This window comes from Gasterosteus aculeatus, unplaced genomic scaffold (genome assembly GCF_964276395.1).
Source record: "Gasterosteus aculeatus unplaced genomic scaffold, fGasAcu3.hap1.1 HAP1_SCAFFOLD_56, whole genome shotgun sequence".
NCBI lineage: Eukaryota > Metazoa > Chordata > Actinopteri > Perciformes > Gasterosteidae > Gasterosteus > Gasterosteus aculeatus.
The window spans coordinates 14,648-32,784 of record NW_027554911.1 but is presented as its reverse complement, the minus strand read 5'-3'; the positions used below and the strand labels follow the sequence as shown (position 1 = coordinate 32,784).

The 18,137-nt window shown below is 41.0% G+C and overlaps 47 non-coding genes across 47 annotated transcripts; all 47 read right to left on the bottom strand.

The window, feature by feature from the left end:
* Nucleotides 1-7: 7 nt before the first annotated feature.
* On the bottom strand, nt 8-79 carry trnaa-ugc (transfer RNA alanine (anticodon UGC)). The gene has a single exon. It is a non-coding gene; the product is annotated as a tRNA-Ala (tRNA).
* Nucleotides 80-333: 254 nt separating this feature from the next.
* trnas-cga (transfer RNA serine (anticodon CGA)) lies at nt 334-415 on the bottom strand. Its single transcript has one exon. It is a non-coding gene; the product is annotated as a tRNA-Ser (tRNA).
* Nucleotides 416-978: 563 nt separating this feature from the next.
* Nucleotides 979-1,060, bottom strand: trnas-uga (transfer RNA serine (anticodon UGA)). Its single transcript has one exon. It is a non-coding gene; the product is annotated as a tRNA-Ser (tRNA).
* A 245-nt stretch (nt 1,061-1,305) lies between these two features.
* trnaa-ugc (transfer RNA alanine (anticodon UGC)) lies at nt 1,306-1,377 on the bottom strand. The gene has a single exon. It is a non-coding gene; the product is annotated as a tRNA-Ala (tRNA).
* A 255-nt stretch (nt 1,378-1,632) lies between these two features.
* trnas-uga (transfer RNA serine (anticodon UGA)) lies at nt 1,633-1,714 on the bottom strand. Its single transcript has one exon. It is a non-coding gene; the product is annotated as a tRNA-Ser (tRNA).
* Nucleotides 1,715-2,277: 563 nt separating this feature from the next.
* trnas-uga (transfer RNA serine (anticodon UGA)) lies at nt 2,278-2,359 on the bottom strand. The gene has a single exon. It is a non-coding gene; the product is annotated as a tRNA-Ser (tRNA).
* A 245-nt stretch (nt 2,360-2,604) lies between these two features.
* trnaa-ugc (transfer RNA alanine (anticodon UGC)) lies at nt 2,605-2,676 on the bottom strand. Its single transcript has one exon. It is a non-coding gene; the product is annotated as a tRNA-Ala (tRNA).
* A 254-nt stretch (nt 2,677-2,930) lies between these two features.
* On the bottom strand, nt 2,931-3,012 carry trnas-cga (transfer RNA serine (anticodon CGA)). The gene has a single exon. It is a non-coding gene; the product is annotated as a tRNA-Ser (tRNA).
* Nucleotides 3,013-3,575: 563 nt separating this feature from the next.
* trnas-uga (transfer RNA serine (anticodon UGA)) lies at nt 3,576-3,657 on the bottom strand. Its single transcript has one exon. It is a non-coding gene; the product is annotated as a tRNA-Ser (tRNA).
* A 245-nt stretch (nt 3,658-3,902) lies between these two features.
* Nucleotides 3,903-3,974, bottom strand: trnaa-ugc (transfer RNA alanine (anticodon UGC)). Its single transcript has one exon. It is a non-coding gene; the product is annotated as a tRNA-Ala (tRNA).
* A 254-nt stretch (nt 3,975-4,228) lies between these two features.
* Nucleotides 4,229-4,310, bottom strand: trnas-cga (transfer RNA serine (anticodon CGA)). Its single transcript has one exon. It is a non-coding gene; the product is annotated as a tRNA-Ser (tRNA).
* A 563-nt stretch (nt 4,311-4,873) lies between these two features.
* trnas-uga (transfer RNA serine (anticodon UGA)) lies at nt 4,874-4,955 on the bottom strand. Its single transcript has one exon. It is a non-coding gene; the product is annotated as a tRNA-Ser (tRNA).
* Nucleotides 4,956-5,200: 245 nt separating this feature from the next.
* On the bottom strand, nt 5,201-5,272 carry trnaa-cgc (transfer RNA alanine (anticodon CGC)). The gene has a single exon. It is a non-coding gene; the product is annotated as a tRNA-Ala (tRNA).
* A 572-nt stretch (nt 5,273-5,844) lies between these two features.
* trnaa-cgc (transfer RNA alanine (anticodon CGC)) lies at nt 5,845-5,916 on the bottom strand. The gene has a single exon. It is a non-coding gene; the product is annotated as a tRNA-Ala (tRNA).
* An 890-nt stretch (nt 5,917-6,806) lies between these two features.
* On the bottom strand, nt 6,807-6,888 carry trnas-uga (transfer RNA serine (anticodon UGA)). The gene has a single exon. It is a non-coding gene; the product is annotated as a tRNA-Ser (tRNA).
* A 245-nt stretch (nt 6,889-7,133) lies between these two features.
* Nucleotides 7,134-7,205, bottom strand: trnaa-ugc (transfer RNA alanine (anticodon UGC)). The gene has a single exon. It is a non-coding gene; the product is annotated as a tRNA-Ala (tRNA).
* Nucleotides 7,206-7,460: 255 nt separating this feature from the next.
* Nucleotides 7,461-7,542, bottom strand: trnas-cga (transfer RNA serine (anticodon CGA)). Its single transcript has one exon. It is a non-coding gene; the product is annotated as a tRNA-Ser (tRNA).
* Nucleotides 7,543-8,105: 563 nt separating this feature from the next.
* Nucleotides 8,106-8,187, bottom strand: trnas-uga (transfer RNA serine (anticodon UGA)). Its single transcript has one exon. It is a non-coding gene; the product is annotated as a tRNA-Ser (tRNA).
* Nucleotides 8,188-8,432: 245 nt separating this feature from the next.
* trnaa-ugc (transfer RNA alanine (anticodon UGC)) lies at nt 8,433-8,504 on the bottom strand. Its single transcript has one exon. It is a non-coding gene; the product is annotated as a tRNA-Ala (tRNA).
* Nucleotides 8,505-8,759: 255 nt separating this feature from the next.
* trnas-uga (transfer RNA serine (anticodon UGA)) lies at nt 8,760-8,841 on the bottom strand. Its single transcript has one exon. It is a non-coding gene; the product is annotated as a tRNA-Ser (tRNA).
* Nucleotides 8,842-9,086: 245 nt separating this feature from the next.
* trnaa-ugc (transfer RNA alanine (anticodon UGC)) lies at nt 9,087-9,158 on the bottom strand. Its single transcript has one exon. It is a non-coding gene; the product is annotated as a tRNA-Ala (tRNA).
* Nucleotides 9,159-9,413: 255 nt separating this feature from the next.
* trnas-cga (transfer RNA serine (anticodon CGA)) lies at nt 9,414-9,495 on the bottom strand. Its single transcript has one exon. It is a non-coding gene; the product is annotated as a tRNA-Ser (tRNA).
* Nucleotides 9,496-9,740: 245 nt separating this feature from the next.
* Nucleotides 9,741-9,812, bottom strand: trnaa-cgc (transfer RNA alanine (anticodon CGC)). Its single transcript has one exon. It is a non-coding gene; the product is annotated as a tRNA-Ala (tRNA).
* A 254-nt stretch (nt 9,813-10,066) lies between these two features.
* Nucleotides 10,067-10,148, bottom strand: trnas-cga (transfer RNA serine (anticodon CGA)). Its single transcript has one exon. It is a non-coding gene; the product is annotated as a tRNA-Ser (tRNA).
* Nucleotides 10,149-10,393: 245 nt separating this feature from the next.
* trnaa-cgc (transfer RNA alanine (anticodon CGC)) lies at nt 10,394-10,465 on the bottom strand. Its single transcript has one exon. It is a non-coding gene; the product is annotated as a tRNA-Ala (tRNA).
* A 255-nt stretch (nt 10,466-10,720) lies between these two features.
* trnas-cga (transfer RNA serine (anticodon CGA)) lies at nt 10,721-10,802 on the bottom strand. Its single transcript has one exon. It is a non-coding gene; the product is annotated as a tRNA-Ser (tRNA).
* Nucleotides 10,803-11,048: 246 nt separating this feature from the next.
* Nucleotides 11,049-11,120, bottom strand: trnaa-cgc (transfer RNA alanine (anticodon CGC)). The gene has a single exon. It is a non-coding gene; the product is annotated as a tRNA-Ala (tRNA).
* A 255-nt stretch (nt 11,121-11,375) lies between these two features.
* Nucleotides 11,376-11,457, bottom strand: trnas-cga (transfer RNA serine (anticodon CGA)). The gene has a single exon. It is a non-coding gene; the product is annotated as a tRNA-Ser (tRNA).
* A 572-nt stretch (nt 11,458-12,029) lies between these two features.
* On the bottom strand, nt 12,030-12,111 carry trnas-cga (transfer RNA serine (anticodon CGA)). The gene has a single exon. It is a non-coding gene; the product is annotated as a tRNA-Ser (tRNA).
* A 245-nt stretch (nt 12,112-12,356) lies between these two features.
* On the bottom strand, nt 12,357-12,428 carry trnaa-ugc (transfer RNA alanine (anticodon UGC)). Its single transcript has one exon. It is a non-coding gene; the product is annotated as a tRNA-Ala (tRNA).
* A 255-nt stretch (nt 12,429-12,683) lies between these two features.
* trnas-cga (transfer RNA serine (anticodon CGA)) lies at nt 12,684-12,765 on the bottom strand. Its single transcript has one exon. It is a non-coding gene; the product is annotated as a tRNA-Ser (tRNA).
* Nucleotides 12,766-13,010: 245 nt separating this feature from the next.
* trnaa-cgc (transfer RNA alanine (anticodon CGC)) lies at nt 13,011-13,082 on the bottom strand. The gene has a single exon. It is a non-coding gene; the product is annotated as a tRNA-Ala (tRNA).
* A 255-nt stretch (nt 13,083-13,337) lies between these two features.
* Nucleotides 13,338-13,419, bottom strand: trnas-uga (transfer RNA serine (anticodon UGA)). Its single transcript has one exon. It is a non-coding gene; the product is annotated as a tRNA-Ser (tRNA).
* Nucleotides 13,420-13,664: 245 nt separating this feature from the next.
* On the bottom strand, nt 13,665-13,736 carry trnaa-cgc (transfer RNA alanine (anticodon CGC)). The gene has a single exon. It is a non-coding gene; the product is annotated as a tRNA-Ala (tRNA).
* Nucleotides 13,737-13,991: 255 nt separating this feature from the next.
* trnas-cga (transfer RNA serine (anticodon CGA)) lies at nt 13,992-14,073 on the bottom strand. Its single transcript has one exon. It is a non-coding gene; the product is annotated as a tRNA-Ser (tRNA).
* Nucleotides 14,074-14,318: 245 nt separating this feature from the next.
* Nucleotides 14,319-14,390, bottom strand: trnaa-ugc (transfer RNA alanine (anticodon UGC)). The gene has a single exon. It is a non-coding gene; the product is annotated as a tRNA-Ala (tRNA).
* Nucleotides 14,391-14,645: 255 nt separating this feature from the next.
* On the bottom strand, nt 14,646-14,727 carry trnas-cga (transfer RNA serine (anticodon CGA)). The gene has a single exon. It is a non-coding gene; the product is annotated as a tRNA-Ser (tRNA).
* A 245-nt stretch (nt 14,728-14,972) lies between these two features.
* On the bottom strand, nt 14,973-15,044 carry trnaa-cgc (transfer RNA alanine (anticodon CGC)). The gene has a single exon. It is a non-coding gene; the product is annotated as a tRNA-Ala (tRNA).
* A 255-nt stretch (nt 15,045-15,299) lies between these two features.
* trnas-uga (transfer RNA serine (anticodon UGA)) lies at nt 15,300-15,381 on the bottom strand. The gene has a single exon. It is a non-coding gene; the product is annotated as a tRNA-Ser (tRNA).
* A 245-nt stretch (nt 15,382-15,626) lies between these two features.
* Nucleotides 15,627-15,698, bottom strand: trnaa-cgc (transfer RNA alanine (anticodon CGC)). The gene has a single exon. It is a non-coding gene; the product is annotated as a tRNA-Ala (tRNA).
* Nucleotides 15,699-15,953: 255 nt separating this feature from the next.
* Nucleotides 15,954-16,035, bottom strand: trnal-caa (transfer RNA leucine (anticodon CAA)). The gene has a single exon. It is a non-coding gene; the product is annotated as a tRNA-Leu (tRNA).
* Nucleotides 16,036-16,280: 245 nt separating this feature from the next.
* Nucleotides 16,281-16,352, bottom strand: trnaa-ugc (transfer RNA alanine (anticodon UGC)). The gene has a single exon. It is a non-coding gene; the product is annotated as a tRNA-Ala (tRNA).
* A 255-nt stretch (nt 16,353-16,607) lies between these two features.
* trnas-cga (transfer RNA serine (anticodon CGA)) lies at nt 16,608-16,689 on the bottom strand. Its single transcript has one exon. It is a non-coding gene; the product is annotated as a tRNA-Ser (tRNA).
* A 245-nt stretch (nt 16,690-16,934) lies between these two features.
* Nucleotides 16,935-17,006, bottom strand: trnaa-cgc (transfer RNA alanine (anticodon CGC)). Its single transcript has one exon. It is a non-coding gene; the product is annotated as a tRNA-Ala (tRNA).
* Nucleotides 17,007-17,261: 255 nt separating this feature from the next.
* trnas-cga (transfer RNA serine (anticodon CGA)) lies at nt 17,262-17,343 on the bottom strand. Its single transcript has one exon. It is a non-coding gene; the product is annotated as a tRNA-Ser (tRNA).
* A 245-nt stretch (nt 17,344-17,588) lies between these two features.
* trnaa-ugc (transfer RNA alanine (anticodon UGC)) lies at nt 17,589-17,660 on the bottom strand. Its single transcript has one exon. It is a non-coding gene; the product is annotated as a tRNA-Ala (tRNA).
* A 255-nt stretch (nt 17,661-17,915) lies between these two features.
* Nucleotides 17,916-17,997, bottom strand: trnas-cga (transfer RNA serine (anticodon CGA)). The gene has a single exon. It is a non-coding gene; the product is annotated as a tRNA-Ser (tRNA).
* Between the last annotated feature and the right edge of the window lie 140 nt (nt 17,998-18,137).

Below are 18,137 nucleotides of genomic sequence, written 5' to 3'. Positions count from 1 at the left end.
TATCTAATGGAGATGCTGGGGATTGAACCCAGGACCTCATACATGCAAAGCATGCGCTCTACCACTGAGCTACATCCCCTGCAAAATTGGCAAAAATTACTTTGTTTTCCGTATATAAAGGAAGAAGTGTGAGAAAAAAAGAATGAATGCCGATGTTTCCAAGCGAAAACCTACTATGACTGGCAGAAAGCCAACTTGGGAAGACTGAATGCATCACTTTAAATAAAAATCCTTGGGAATTTGGACTTTCAAAGTTGGACTTTGACGTGTGGAGATCAAAAAATGACTCAAAAATTACTCTTTGCTCGGAACGGAGCGCTCTAAGGTGATTTTCGTTGCTGGCAGGACTCGAACCTGCGCGGGGAGACCCCAATGGATTTCGAGTCCATCGCCTTAACCTCTCGGCCACAACAACCCTCAATGTTGAAAATAAAATCGACTTTTCACAAATATCAGATACTGGCTAAGTGGCTGATATATAGACTGCCATGTGAACAATTCTGGAACACACATAATTAGGTAAGGATGTGGTATTTACTTGGTAAATTATGGTTGGTGCTTTTTTTCCCTTGTTGGACGGTACATTTGATGGCTCCTCATATCATCAGATTTCCCAACAACTTAGCAGAAACACCTTTTAAATTTCAGCATAATATCTAATGGAGATGCCGGGGATTGAACCCAGGACCTCATACATGCGCTCTACCACTGAGCTACATCCCCTGCAAAATTGGCAAAAATTGCTTTATTTTCCGTATATAAAGGAAAAAGTGTGAGAAAAGAAGAATGAATGGGGACGTTTCCAAGGGAAAACCTACTATGACTGGCAGAAAGCCAACTTGGGAAGACTGAATGCATCACTTTAAATAAAAATCCAAGGGAATTTGGACTTTCAAAGTTGGACTTTAACGTATGGAGATCAAAAAATGACTCAAAAAATGACTCTTTGCTTGGACCAGAGCGCTCTAAAGCTATTTTCGTTGCTGGCAGGACTCGAACCTGCGCGGGGAGACCCCAATGGATTTCAAGTCCATCGCCTTAACCTCTCGGCCACAACAACCCACAATGTTGAAAATAAAATCGACTTTTCGCAAATATCAGATACTGGCTAAGTGGCTGATGTGTAGACTGCCATGTGAACAATTCTGGAACACACATAATTAGGTAAGGGTGTGGTATTTACTTGGTAAATTATAGTTGGTGCTTTTTTTCCCTTGTTGGACGGTACATTTGATGGCTCCTCATATCATGAGATTTCCCAACAACTTAGCAGAAACACCTTTTAAATTTGAGCATAATATCTAATGGAGATGCTGGGGATTGAACCCAGGACCTCATACATGCAAAGCATGCGCTCTACCACTGAGCTACATCCCCTGCAAAATTGGCAAAAATTACTTTGTTTTCCGTATATAAAGGAAGAAGTGTGAGAAAAAAAGAATGAATGCCGATGTTTCCAAGCGAAAACTTACTATGACTGGCAGAAAGCCAACTTGGGAAGACTGAATGCATCACTTTAAATAAAAATCCTTGGGAATTTGGACTTTCAAAGTGGGACTTTAACGTATGGAGATCACAAAATGACTCAAAAAATGACTCTTTGCTCGGACCAGAGCGCTCTAAAGCTATTTTCGTTGCTGGCAGGACTCGAACCTGCGCGGGGAGACCCCAATGGATTTCAAGTCCATCGCCTTAACCTCTCGGCCACAACAACCCACAATGTTGAAAATAAAATCGACTTTTCGCAAATATCAGATACTGGCTAAGTGGCTGATGTGTAGACTGCCATGTGAACAATTCTGGAACACACATAATTAGGTAAGGGTGTGGTATTTACTTGGTAAATTATAGTTGGTGCTTTTTTTCCCTTGTTGGACGGTACATTTGATGGCTCCTCATATCATCAGATTTCCCAACAACTTAGCAGAAACACCTTTTAAATTTCAGCATAATATCTAATGGAGATGCCGGGGATTGAACCCAGGACCTCATACATGCGCTCTACCACTGAGCTACATCCCCTGCAAAATTGGCAAAAATTGCTTTATTTTCCGTATATAAAGGAAAAAGTGTGAGAAAAGAAGAATGAATGGGGACGTTTCCAAGGGAAAACCTACTATGACTGGCAGAAAGCCAACTTGGGAAGACTGAATGCATCACTTTAAATAAAAATCCAAGGGAATTTGGACTTTCAAAGTTGGACTTTAACGTATGGAGATCAAAAAATGACTCAAAAAATGACTCTTTGCTTGGACCAGAGCGCTCTAAAGCTATTTTCGTTGCTGGCAGGACTCGAACCTGCGCGGGGAGACCCCAATGGATTTCAAGTCCATCGCCTTAACCTCTCGGCCACAACAACCCACAATGTTGAAAATAAAATCAACTTTTCGGAAATATCAGATACTGGCTAAGTGGCTGATGTGTAGACTGCCATGTGAACAATTCTGGAACACACATAATTAGGTAAGGGTGTGGTATTTACTTGGTAAATTATAGTTGGTGCTTTTTTTCCCTTGTTGGACGGTACATTTGATGGCTCCTCATATCATGAGATTTCCCAACAACTTAGCAGAAACACCTTTTAACTTTGAGCATAATATCTAATGGAGATGCTGGGGATTGAACCCAGGACCTCATACATGCAAAGCATGCGCTCTACCACTGAGCTACATCCCCTGCAAAATTGGCAAAAATTACTTTGTTTTCCGTATATAAAGGAAGAAGTGTGAGAAAAAAAGAATGAATGCCGATGTTTCCAAGCGAAAACCTACTATGACTGGCAGAAAGCCAACTTGGGAAGACTGAATGCATCACTTTAAATAAAAATCCTTGGGAATTTGGACTTTCAAAGTTGGACTTTGACGTGTGGAGATCAAAAAATGACTCAAAAATTACTCTTTGCTCGGAACGGAGCGCTCTAAGGTGATTTTCGTTGCTGGCAGGAGTCGAACCTGCGCGGGGAGACCCCAATGGATTTCGAGTCCATCGCCTTAACCTCTCGGCCACAACAACCCACAATGTTGAAAATAAAATCGACTTTTCACAAATATCAGATACTGGCTAAGTGGCTGATATATAGACTGCCATGTGAACAATTCTGGAACACACATAATTAGGTAAGGATGTGGTATTTACTTGGTAAATTATGGTTGGTGCTTTTTTTCCCTTGTTGGACGGTACATTTGATGGCTCCTCATATCATCAGATTTCCCAACAACTTAGCAGAAACACCTTTTAAATTTCAGCATAATATCTAATGGAGATGCCGGGGATTGAACCCAGGACCTCATACATGCGCTCTACCACTGAGCTACATCCCCTGCAAAATTGGCAAAAATTGCTTTATTTTCCGTATATAAAGGAAAAAGTGTGAGAAAAGAAGAATGAATGGGGACGTTTCCAAGGGAAAACCTACTATGACTGGCAGAAAGCCAACTTGGGAAGACTGAATGCATCACTTTAAATAAAAATCCAAGGGAATTTGGACTTTCAAAGTTGGACTTTAACGTATGGAGATCAAAAAATGACTCAAAAAATGACTCTTTGCTTGGACCAGAGCGCTCTAAAGCTATTTTCGTTGCTGGCAGGACTCGAACCTGCGCGGGGAGACCCCAATGGATTTCAAGTCCATCGCCTTAACCTCTCGGCCACAACAACCCACAATGTTGAAAATAAAATCGACTTTTCGCAAATATCAGATACTGGCTAAGTGGCTGATGTGTAGACTGCCATGTGAACAATTCTGGAACACACATAATTAGGTAAGGGTGTGGTATTTACTTGGTAAATTATAGTTGGTGCTTTTTTTCCCTTGTTGGACGGTACATTTGATGGCTCCTCATATCATGAGATTTCCCAACAACTTAGCAGAAACACCTTTTAACTTTGAGCATAATATCTAATGGAGATGCTGGGGATTGAACCCAGGACCTCATACATGCAAAGCATGCGCTCTACCACTGAGCTACATCCCCTGCAAAATTGGCAAAAATTACTTTGTTTTCCGTATATAAAGGAAGAAGTGTGAGAAAAAAAGAATGAATGCCGATGTTTCCAAGCGAAAACCTACTATGACTGGCAGAAAGCCAACTTGGGAAGACTGAATGCATCACTTTAAATAAAAATCCTTGGGAATTTGGACTTTCAAAGTTGGACTTTGACGTGTGGAGATCAAAAAATGACTCAAAAATTACTCTTTGCTCGGAACGGAGCGCTCTAAGGTGATTTTCGTTGCTGGCAGGACTCGAACCTGCGCGGGGAGACCCCAATGGATTTCGAGTCCATCGCCTTAACCTCTCGGCCACAACAACCCACAATGTTGAAAATAAAATCGACTTTTCACAAATATCAGATACTGGCTAAGTGGCTGATATATAGACTGCCATGTGAACAATTCTGGAACACACATAATTAGGTAAGGATGTGGTATTTACTTGGTAAATTATGGTTGGTGCTTTTTTTCCCTTGTTGGACGGTACATTTGATGGCTCCTCATATCATCAGATTTCCCAACAACTTAGCAGAAACACCTTTTAAATTTCAGCATAATATCTAATGGAGATGCCGGGGATTGAACCCAGGACCTCATACATGCGCTCTACCACTGAGCTACATCCCCTGCAAAATTGGCAAAAATTGCTTTATTTTCCGTATATAAAGGAAAAAGTGTGAGAAAAGAAGAATGAATGGGGACGTTTCCAAGGGAAAACCTACTATGACTGGCAGAAAGCCAACTTGGGAAGACTGAATGCATCACTTTAAATAAAAATCCAAGGGAATTTGGACTTTCAAAGTTGGACTTTAACGTATGGAGATCAAAAAATGACTCAAAAAATGACTCTTTGCTTGGACCAGAGCGCTCTAAAGCTATTTTCGTTGCTGGCAGGACTCGAACCTGCGCGGGGAGACCCCAATGGATTTCAAGTCCATCGCCTTAACCTCTCGGCCACAACAACCCACAATGTTGAAAATAAAATCGACTTTTCGCAAATATCAGATACTGGCTAAGTGGCTGATGTGTAGACTGCCATGTGAACAATTCTGGAACACACATAATTAGGTAAGGATGTGGTATTTACTTGGTAAATTATAGTTGGTGCTTTTTTTCCCTTGTTGGACAGTACATTTGATGGCTCCTCATATCATCAGATTTCCCAACAACTTAGCAGAAACACCTTTTAAATTTCAGCATAATATCTAATGGAGATGCTGGGGATTGAACCCAGGACCTCATACATGCGAAGCATGCGCTCTACCACTGAGCTACATCCCCTGCAATATTGGCAAAAATTGCTTTATTTTCCGTATATAAAGGAAAAAGTGTGAGAAAAGAAGAATGAATGGGGACGTTTCCAAGGGAAAACCTACTATGACTGGCAGAAAGCCAACTTGGGAAGACTGAATGCATCACTTTAAATAAAAATCCAAGGGAATTTGGACTTTCAAAGCTGGACTTTAACGTATGGAGATCAAAAAATGACTCAAAAAATGACTCTTTGCTTGGACCAGAGCGCTCTAAAGCTATTTTCGTTGCTGGCAGGACTCGAACCTGTGCGGGGAGACCCCAAAGGATTTCAAGTCCATCGCCTTAACCTCTCGGCCACAATGTTGAAAATAAAATCGACTTTTCACAAATATCAGATACTGGCTAAGTGGCTGATATATAGACTGCCATGTGAACAATTCTGGAACACACATAATTAGGTAAGGATGTGGTATTTACTTGGTAAATTATAGTTGGTGCTTTTTTTCCCTTGTTGGACGGTACATTTGATGGCTCCTCATATCATCAGATTTCCCAACAACTTAGCAGAAACACCTTTTAAATTTCAGCATAATATCTAATGGAGATGCTGGGGATTGAACCCAGGACCTCATACATGCGAAGCATGCGCTCTACCACTGAGCTACATCCCCTGCAATATTGGCAAAAATTGCTTTATTTTCCGTATATAAAGGAAAAAGTGTGAGAAAAGAAGAATGAATGGGGACGTTTCCAAGGGAAAACCTACTATGACTGGCAGAAAGCCAACTTGGGAAGACTGAATGCATCACTTTAAATAAAAATCCAAGGGAATTTGGACTTTCAAAGCTGGACTTTAACGTATGGAGATCAAAAAATGACTCAAAAAATGACTCTTTGCTTGGACCAGAGCGCTCTAAAGCTATTTTCGTTGCTGGCAGGACTCGAACCTGTGCGGGGAGACCCCAAAGGATTTCAAGTCCATCGCCTTAACCTCTCGGCCACAATGTTGAAAATAAAATCGACTTTTCACAAATATCAGATACTGGCTAAGTGGCTGATATATAGACTGCCATGTGAACAATTCTGGAACACACATAATTAGGTAAGGATGTGGTATTTACTTGGTAAATTATAGTTGGTGCTTTTTTTCCCTTGTTGGACGGTACATTTGATGGCTCCTCATATCATCAGATTTCCCAACAACTTAGCAGAAACACCTTTTAAATTTCAGCATAATATCTAATGGAGATGCCGGGGATTGAACCCAGGACCTCATACATGCGCTCTACCACTGAGCTACATCCCCTGCAAAATTGGCAAAAATTGCTTTATTTTCCGTATATAAAGGAAAAAGTGTGAGAAAAGAAGAATGAATGGGGACGTTTCCAAGGGAAAACCTACTATGACTGGCAGAAAGCCAACTTGGGAAGACTGAATGCGTCACTTTAAATAAAATTCCTTGGGAATTTGGACTTTCAAAGTGGGACTTTAACGTATGGAGATCACAAAATGACTCAAAAAATGACTCTTTGCTCGGACCAGAGCGCTCTAAAGCTATTTTCGTTGCTGGCAGGACTCGAACCTGCGCAGGGAGACCCCAATGGATTTCAAGTCCATCGCCTTAACCTCTCGGCCACAACAACCCACAATGTTGAAAATAAAATCGACTTTTCGCAAATATCAGATACTGGCTAAGTGGCTGATGTGTAGACTGCCATGTGAACAATTCTGGAACACACATAATTAGGTAAGGGTGTGGTATTTACCTGGTAAATTATAGTTGGTGCTTTTTTTCCCTTGTTGGACAGTACATTTGATGGCTCCTCATATCATGAGATTTCCCAACAACTTAGCAGAAACACCTTTTAAATTTGAGCATAATATCTAATGGAGATGCTGGGGATTGAACCCAGGACCTCATACATGCAAAGCATGCGCTCTACCACTGAGCTACATCCCCTGCAAAATTGGCAAAAATTACTTTGTTTTCCGTATATAAAGGAAGAAGTGTGAGAAAAAAAGAATGAATGCCGATGTTTCCAAGCGAAAACCTACTATGACTGGCAGAAAGCCAACTTGGGAAGACTGAATGCGTCACTTTAAATAAAAATCCATGGGAATTTGGACTTTCAAAGTTGGACTTTAACGTATGGACATCACAAAATGACTCAAAAAATGACTCTTTGCTTGGACCAGAGCGCTCTTAGGTGAATTTCGTTGCTGGCAGGACTCGAACCTGCGCGGGGAGACCCCAATGGATTTCGAGTCCATCGCCTTAACCTCTCGGCCACAACAACCCACAATGTTGAAAATAAAATCGACTTTTCACAAATATCAGATACTGGCTAAGTGGCTGATATATGGACTGCCATGTGAACAATTCTGGAACACACATAATTAGGTAAGGATGTGGTATTTACTTGGTAAATTATAGTTGGTGCTTTTTTTCCCTTGTTGGACGGTACATTTGATGGCTCCTCATATCATCAGATTTCCCAACAACTTAGCAGAAACACCTTTTAAATTTCAGCATAATATCTAATGGAGATGCCGGGGATTGAACCCAGGACCTCATACATGCGCTCTACCACTGAGCTACATCCCCTGCAAAATTGGCAAAAATTGCTTTATTTTCCGTATATAAAGGAAAAAGTGTGAGAAAAGAAGAATGAATGGGGACGTTTACAAGGGAAAACCTACTATGACTGGCAGAAAGCCAACTTGGGAAGACTGAATGCATCACTTTAAATAAAAATCCTTGGGAATTTGGACTTTCAAAGTGGGACTTTAACGTATGGAGATCACAAAATGACTCAAAAAATGACACTTTGCTCGGACCAGAGCGCTCTAAAGCTATTTTCGTTGCTGGCAGGACTCGAACCTGCGCGGGGAGACCCCAATGGATTTCAAGTCCATCGCCTTAACCTCTCGGCCACAACAACCCACAATGTTGAAAATAAAATCAACTTTTCGGAAATATCAGATGCTGGATAAGTGGCTGATATGTAGACTGCCATGTGAACAATTCTGGAACACACATAATTAGGTAAGGGTGTGGTATTTACTTGGTAAATTATAGTTGGTGCTTTTTTTCCCTTGTTGGACGGTACATTTGATGGCTCCTCATATCATGAGATTTCCCAACAACTTAGCAGAAACACCTTTTAAATTTCAGCATAATATCTAATGGAGATGCTGGGGATTGAACCCAGGACCTCATACATGCAAAGCATAAGCTCTACTACTGAGCTACATCCCCTGCAAAATAGGCAAAAATTGCTTTATTTTCCGTATATGAAGGAAAAAGTGTGAGAAAAGAAGAATGAATGGGGACGTTTCCAAGGGAAAACCTACTATGACTGGCAGAAAGCCAACTTGGGAAGACTGAATGCGTCACTTTAAATAAAAATCCTTGGGAATTTGGACTTTCAAAGTGGGACTTTAACGTATGGAGATCACAAAATGACTCAAAAAATGACTCTTTGCTCGGACCAGAGCGCTCTAAAGCTATTTTCGTTGCTGGCAGGACTCGAACCTGCGCGGGGAGACCCCAATGGATTTCAAGTCCATCGCCTTAACCTCTCGGCCACAACAACCCACAATGTTGAAAATAAAATCAACTTTTCGGAAATATCAGATACTGGATAAGTGGCTGATATGTAGACTGCCATGTGAACAATTCTGGAACACACATAATTAGGTAAGAGTGTGGTATTTACTTGGTAAATTATAGTTGGTGCTTTTTTTCCCTTGTTGGACGGTACATTTGATGGCTCCTCATATCAGGAGATTTCCCAACAACTTAGCAGAAACACCTTTTCAATTTGAGCATAATATCTAATGGAGATGCTGGGGATTGAACCCAGGACCTCATACATGCAAAGCATGCGCTCTACCACTGAGCTACATCCCCTGCAAAATTGGCAAAAATTGCTTTATTTTCCGTATATAAAGGAAAAAGTGTGAGAAAAGAAGAATGAATGGGGACGTTTCCAAGGGAAAACCTACTATGACTGGCAGAAAGCCAACTTGGGAAGACTGAATGCATCACTTTAAATAAAAATCCAAGGGAATTTGGACTTTCAAAGTTGGACTTTAACGTATGGAGATCAAAAAATGACTCAAAAAATGACTCTTTGCTTGGACCAGAGCGCTCTAAAGCTATTTTCGTTGCTGGCAGGACTCGAACCTGCGCGGGGAGACCCCAATGGATTTCGAGTCCATCGCCTTAACCTCTCGGCCACAACAACCCGCAATGTTGAAAATAAAATCGACTTTTCACAAATATCAGATACTGGCTAAGTGGCTGATATATAGACTGCCATGTGAACAATTCTGGAACACACATAATTAGGTAAGGATGTGGTATTTACTTGGTAAATTATAGTTGGTGCTTTTTTTCCCTTGTTGGACGGTACATTTGATGGCTCCTCATATCATCAGATTTCCCAACAACTTAGCAGAAACACCTTTTAAATTTCAGCATAATATCTAATGGAGATGCCGGGGATTGAACCCAGGACCTCATACATGCGAAGCATGCGCTCTACCACTGAGCTACATCCCCTGCAAAATTGGCAAAAATTGCTTTATTTTCCGTATATAAAGGAAAAAGTGTGAGAAAAGAAGAATGAATGGGGACGTTTCCAAGGGAAAACCTACTATGACTGGCAGAAAGCCAACTTGGGAAGACTGAATGCATCACTTTAAATAAAAATCCTTGGGAATTTGGACTTTCAAAGCTGGACTTTGACGTGTGGAGATCAAAAAATTACTCAAAAATTACTCTTTGCTCGGAACGGAGCGCTCTAAGGTGATTTTCGTTGCTGGCAGGACTCGAACCTGCGCGGGGAGACCCCAATGGATTTCGAGTCCATCGCCTTAACCTCTCGGCCACAACAACCCACAATGTTGAAAATAAAATCGACTTTTCACAAATATCAGATACTGGCTAAGTGGCCGATATATAGACTGCCATGTGAACAATTCTGGAACACACATAATTAGGTAAGGATGTGGTATTTACTTGGTAAATTATAGTTGGTGCTTTTTTTCCCTTGTTGGACGGTACATTTGATGGCTCCTCATATCATCAGATTTCCCAACAACTTAGCAGAAACACCTTTTAAATTTCAGCATAATATCTAATGGAGATGCTGGGGATTGAACCCAGGACCTCATACATGCGAAGCATGCGCTCTACCACTGAGCTACATCCCCTGCAAAATTGGCAAAAATTACTTTGTTTTCCGTATATAAAGGAAGAAGTGTGAGAAAAGAAGAATGAATGGGGACGTTTCCAAGGGAAAACCTACTATGACTTGCAGAAAGCCAACTTGGGAAGACTGAATGCGTCACTTTAAATAAAAATCCTTGGGAATTTGGACTTTCAAAGTTGGACTTTAACGTATGGAGATCACAAAATGACTCAAAAAATGACTCTTTGCTCGGACCAGAGCGCTCTAAGGTGAATTTCGTTGCTGGCAGGACTCGAACCTGCGCGGGGAGACCCCAATGGATTTCGAGTCCATCGCCTTAACCTCTCGGCCACAACAACCCACAATGTTGAATAAAAAAATCGACTTTTCACGAATATCAGATACTGGCTGAGTGGCTGATATATAGACTGCCATGTGAACAATTCTGGAACACACATAATTAGGTAAGAGTGTGGTATTTACTTGGTAAATTATAGTTGGTGCTTTTTTCCCCTTGTTGGACGGTACATTTGATGGCTCCTCATATCATGAGATTTCCCAACAACTTAGCAGAAACACCTTTTAACTTTGAGCATAATATCTAATGGAGATGCTGGGGATTGAACCCAGGACCTCATACATGCGAAGCATGCGCTCTACCACTGAGCTACATCCCCTGCAAAATTGGCAAAAATTGCTTTATTTTCCGTATATAAAGGAAAAAGTGTGAGAAAAGAAGAATGAATGGGGACGTTTACAAGGGAAAACCTACTATGACTGGCAGAAAGCAAACTTGGGAAGACTGAATGCATCACTTTAAATAAAAATCCTTGGGAATTTGGACTTTCAAAGTGGGACTTTAACGTATGGAGATCACAAAATGACTCAAAAAATGACTCTTTGCTCGGACCAGAGCGCTCTAAGGTGAATTTCGTTGCTGGCAGGACTCGAACCTGCGCGGGGAGACCCCAATGGATTTCGAGTCCATCGCCTTAACCTCTCGGCCACAACAACCCACAATGTTGAAAATAAAATCGACTTTTCACGAATATCAGATACTGGCTGAGTGGCTGATATATAGACTGCCATGTGAACAATTCTGGAACACACATAATTAGGTAAGGATGTGGTATTTACTTGGTAAATTATAGTTGGTGCTTTTTTTCCCTTGTTGGACGCTACATTTGATGGCTCCTCATATTATGAGATTTCCCAACAACTTAGCAGAAACACCTTTTAAATTTCAGCATAATATCTAATGGAGATGCTGGGGATTGAACCCAGGACCTCATACATGCAAAGCATAAGCTCTACTACTGAGCTACATTCCCTGCAAAATAGGCAAAAATTGCTTTATTTTCCGTATATAAAGGAAAAAGTGTGAGAAAAGAAGAATGAATGGGGACGTTTCCAAGGGAAAACCTACTATGACTTGCAGAAAGCCAACTTGGGAAGACTGAATGCGTCACTTTAAATAAAAATCCTTGGGAATTTGGACTTTCAAAGTTGGACTTTAACGTATGGAGATCACAAAATGACTCAAAAAGTGACTCTTTGCTCGGACCAGAGCGCTCTAAGGTGAATTTCGTTGCTGGCAGGACTCGAACCTGCGCGGGGAGACCCCAATGGATTTCGAGTCCATCGCCTTAACCTCTCGGCCACAACAACCCACAATGTTGAAAATAAAATCGACTTTTCACGAATATCAGATACTGGCTGAGTGGCTGATATATAGACTGCCATGTGAACAATTCTGGAACACACATAATTAGGTAAGGATGTGGTATTTACTTGGTAAATTATAGTTGGTGCTTTTTTTCCCTTGTTGGACGCTACATTTGATGGCTCCTCATATCATGAGATTTCCCAACAACTTAGCAGAAACACCTTTTAAATTTCAGCATAATATCTAATGGAGATGCTGGGGATTGAACCCAGGACCTCATACATGCAAAGCATAAGCTCTACTACTGAGCTACATCCCCTGCAAAATAGGCAAAAATTGCTTTATTTTCCGTATATAAAGGAAAAAGTGTGAGAAAAGAAGAATGAATGGGGACGTTTCCAAGGGAAAACCTACTATGACTTGCAGAAAGCCAACTTGGGAAGACTGAATGCGTCACTTTAAATAAAAATCCTTGGGAATTTGGACTTTCAAAGTTGGACTTTAACGTATGGAGATCACAAAATGACTCAAAAAATGACTCTTTGCTCGGACCAAAGCGCTCTAAGGTGAATTTCGTTGCTGGCAGGACTCGAACCTGCGCGGGGAGACCCCAATGGATTTCGAGTCCATCGCCTTAACCTCTCGGCCACAACAACCCACAATGTTGAAAATAAAATTGACTTTTCACAAATATCAGATACTGGATAAGTGGCTGATATGTAGACTGCCATGTGAACAATTCTGGAACACACATAATTAGGTAAGGGTGTGGTATTTACTTGGTAAATTATAGTTGGTGCTTTTTTTCCCTTGTTGGACGGTACATTTGATGGCTCCTCATATCATGAGATTTCCCAACAACTTAGCAGAAACACCTTTTAATTTTGAGCATAATATCTAATGGAGATGCTGGGGATTGAACCCAGGACCTCATACATGCGAAGCATGCGCTCTACCACTGAGCTACATCCCCTGCAAAATTGGCAAAAATTGCTTTATTTTCCGTATATAAAGGAAAAAGTGTGAGAAAAGAAGAATGAATGGGGACGTTTACAAGGGAAAACCTACTATGACTGGCAGAAAGCCAACTTGGGAAGACTGAATGCATCACTTTAAATAAAAATCCTTGAGAATTTGGACTTTCAAAGTGGAACTTTAACGTATGGAGATCACAAAATGACTCAAAAAATGACTCTTTGCTCGGACCAGAGCGCTCTAAAGCTATTTTCGTTGCTGGCAGGTCTCGAACCTGCGCGGGGAGACCCCAATGGATTTCAAGTCCATCGCCTTAACCTCTCGGCCACAACAACCCACAATGTTGAAAATAAAATCAACTTTTCGGAAATATCAGATACTGGATAAGTGGCTGATATGTAGACTGCCATGTGAACAATTCTGGAACACACATAATTAGGTAAGAGTGTGGTATTTACTTGGTAAATTATAGTTGGTGCTTTTTTCCCCTTGTTGGACGGTACATTTGATGGCTCCTCATATCATGAGATTTCCCAACAACTTAGCAGAAACACCTTTTAACTTTGAGCATAATATCTAATGGAGATGCTGGGGATTGAACCCAGGACCTCATACATGCGAAGCATGCGCTCTACCACTGAGCTACATCCCCTGCAAAATTGGCAAAAATTGCTTTATTTTCCGTATATAAAGGAAAAAGTGTGAGAAAAGAAGAATGAATGGGGACGTTTACAAGGGAAAACCTACTATGACTGGCAGAAAGCAAACTTGGGAAGACTGAATGCATCACTTTAAATAAAAATCCTTGGGAATTTGGACTTTCAAAGTTGGACTTTAACGTATGGAGATCACAAAATGACTCAAAAAATGACTCTTTGCTCGGACCAGAGCGCTCTAAGGTGAATTTCGTTGCTGGCAGGACTCGAACCTGCGCGGGGAGACCCCAATGGATTTCGAGTCCATCGCCTTAACCTCTCGGCCACAACAACCCACAATGTTGAAAATAAAATCGACTTTTCACGAATATCAGATACTGGCTGAGTGGCTGATATATAGACTGCCATGTGAACAATTCTGGAACACACATAATTAGGTAAGGATGTGGTATTTACTTGGTAAATTATAGTTGGTGCTTTTTTTCCCTTGTTGGACGCTACATTTGATGGCTCCTCATATCATGAGATTTCCCAACAACTTAGCAGAAACACCTTTTAAATTTCAGCATAATATCTAATGGAGATGCTGGGGATTGAACCCAGGACCTCATACATGCAAAGCATAAGCTCTACTACTGAGCTACATCCCCTGCAAAATAGGCAAAAATTGCTTTATTTTCCGTATATAAAGGAAAAAGTGTGAGAAAAGAAGAATGAATGGGGACGTTTCCAAGGGAAAACCTACTATGACTTGCAGAAAGCCAACTTGGGAAGACTGAATGCGTCACTTTAAATAAAAATCCTTGGGAATTTGGACTTTCAAAGTTGGACTTTAACGTATGGAGATCACAAAATGACTCAAAAAGTGACTCTTTGCTCGGACCAGAGCGCTCTAAGGTGAATTTCGTTGCTGGCAGGACTCGAACCTGCGCGGGGAGACCCCAATGGATTTCGAGTCCATCGCCTTAACCTCTCGGCCACAACAACCCACAATCTTGAAAATAAAATCGACTTTTCACAAATATCAGATACTGGCTAAGTGGCTGATATATAGACTGCCATGTGAACAATTCTGGAACACACATAATTAGGTAAGGATGTGGTATTTACTTGGTAAATTATAGTTGGTGCTTTTTTTCCCTTGTTGGACGGTACATTTGATGGCTCCTCATATCATCAGATTTCCCAACAACTTAGCAGAAACACCTTTTAAATTTCAGCATAATATCTAATGGAGATGCCGGGGATTGAACCCAGGACCTCATACATGCGAAGCATGCGCTCTACCACTGAGCTACATCCCCTGCAAAATTGGCAAAAATTGCTTTATTTTCCGTATATAAAGGAAAAAGTGTGAGAAAAGAAGAATGAATGGGGACGTTTCCAAGGGAAAACCTACTATGACTGGCAGAAAGCCAACTTGGGAAGACTGAATGCATCACTTTAAATAAAAATCCTTGGGAATTTGGACTTTCAAAGTTGGACTTTAACGTATGGAGATCACAAAATGACTCAAAAAATGACTCTTTGCTCGGACCAAAGCGCTCTAAGGTGAATTTCGTTGCTGGCAGGACTCGAACCTGCGCGGGGAGACCCCAATGGATTTCAAGTCCATCGCCTTAACCTCTCGGCCACAACAACCCACAATGTTGAAAATAAAATCGACTTTTCACAAATATCAGATACTGGCTAAGTGGCTGATATATAGACTGCCATGTGAACAATTCTGGAACACACATAATTAGGTAAGGATGTGGTATTTACTTGGTAAATTATAGTTGGTGCTTTTTTTCCCTTGTTGGACGGTACATTTGATGGCTCCTCATATCATCAGATTTCCCAACAACTTAGCAGAAACACCTTTTAAATTTCAGCATAATATCTAATGGAGATGCCGGGGATTGAACCCAGGACCTCATACATGCGAAGCATGCGCTCTACCACTGAGCTACATCCCCTGCAAAATTGGCAAAAATTGCTTTATTTTCCGTATATAAAGGAAAAAGTGTGAGAAAAGATGAATGAATGGGGACGTTTCCAAGGGAAAACCTACTATGACTGGCAGAAAGCCAACTTGGGAAGACTGAATGCATCACTTTAAATAAAAATCCTTGGGAATTTGGACTTTCAAAGTTGGACTTTAACGTATGGAGATCACAAAATGACTCAAAAAATGACTCTTTGCTCGGACCAGAGCGCTCTAAGGTGAATTTCGTTGCTGGCAGGACTCGAACCTGCGCGGGGAGACCCCAATGGATTTTGAGTCCATCGCCTTAACCTCTCGGCCACAACAACCCACAATGTTGAAAATAAAATCGACTTTTCACGAATATCAGATACTGGCTGAGTGGCTGATATATAGACTGCCATGTGAACAATTCTGGAACACACATAATTAGGTAAGGATGTGGTATTTACTTGGTAAATTATAGTTGGTGCTTTTTTTCCCTTGTTGGACGCTACATTTGATGGCTCCTCATATCATAAGATTTCCCAACAACTTAGCAGAAACACCTTTTAAATTTCAGCATAATATCTAATGGAGATGCTGGGGATTGAACCCAGGACCTCATACATGCAAAGCATAAGCTCTACTACTGAGCTACATCCCCTGCAAAATAGGCAAAAATTGCTTTATTTTCCGTATATAAAGGAAAAAGTGTGAGAAAAGAAGAATGAATGGGGACGTTTCCAAGGGAAAACCTACTATGACTTGCAGAAAGCCAACTTGGGAAGACTGAATGCGTCACTTTAAATAAAAATCCTTGGGAATTTGGACTTTCAAAGTTGGACTTTAACGTATGGAGATCACAAAATGACTCAAAAAATGACTCTTTGCTCGGACCAAAGCGCTCTAAGGTGAATTTCGTTGCTGGCAGGACTCGAACCTGCGCGGGGAGACCCCAATGGATTTCGAGTCCATCGCCTTAACCTCTCGGCCACAACAACCCACAATGTTGAAAATAAAATTGACTTTTCACAAATATCAGATACTGGCTAAGTGGCTGATATATAGACTGCCATGTGAACAATTCTGGAACACACATAATTAGGTAAGGATGTGGTATTTACTTGGTAAATTATAGTTGGTGCTTTTTTTCCCTTGTTGGACGGTACATTTGATGGCTCCTCATATCATGAGATTTCCCAACAACTTAGCAGAAACACCTTTTAAATTTCAGCATAATATCTAATGGAGATGCCGGGGATTGAACCCAGGACCTCATACATGCGAAGCATGCGCTCTACCACTGAGCTACATCCCCTGCAAAATTGGCAAAAATTGCTTTATTTTCCGTATATAAAGGAAAAAGTGTGAGAAAAGAAGAATGAATGGGGACGTTTCCAAGGGAAAACCTACTATGACTGGCAGAAAGCCAACTTGGGAAGACTGAATGCATCACTTTAAATAAAAATCCTTGGGAATTTGGACTTTCAAAGTTGGACTTTAACGTATGGAGATCACAAAATGACTCAAAAAGTGACTCTTTGCTCGGACCAGAGCGCTCTAAGGTGAATTTCGTTGCTGGCAGGACTCGAACCTGCGCGGGGAGACCCCAATGGATTTCGAGTCCATCGCCTTAACCTCTCGGCCACAACAACCCACAATGTTGAAATTAAAATCGACTTTTCACGAATATCAGATACTGGCTGAGTGGCTGATATATAGACTGCCATGTGAACAATTCTGGAACACACATAATTAGGTAAGGATGTGGTATTTACTTGGTAAATTATAGTTGGTGCTTTTTTTCCCTTGTTGGACGCTACATTTGATGGCTCCTCATATCATGAGATTTCCCAACAACTTAGCAGAAACACCTTTTAAATTTCAGCATAATATCTAATGGAGATGCTGGGGATTGAACCCAGGACCTCATACATGCAAAGCATAAGCTCTACTACTGAGCTACATCTCCTGCAAAATAGGCAAAAATTGCTTTATTTTCCGTATATAAAGGAAAAAGTGTGAGAAAAGAAGAATGAATGGGGACGTTTCCAAGGGAAAACCTACTATGACTTGCAGAAAGCCAACTTGGGAAGACTGAATGCGTCACTTTAAATAAAAATCCTTGGGAATTTGGACTTTCAAAGTTGGACTTTAACGTATGGAGATCACAAAATGACTCAAAAAATGACTCTTTGCTCGGACCAAAGCGCTCTAAGGTGAATTTCGTTGCTGGCAGGACTCGAACCTGCGCGGGGAGACCCCAATGGATTTCGAGTCCATCGCCTTAACCTCTCGGCCACAACAACCCACAATGTTGAAAATAAAATCGACTTTTCACAAATATCAGATACTGGCTAAGTGGCTGATATATAGACTGCCATGTGAACAATTCTGGAACACACATAATTAGGTAAGGATGTGGTATTTACTTGGTAAATTATAGTTG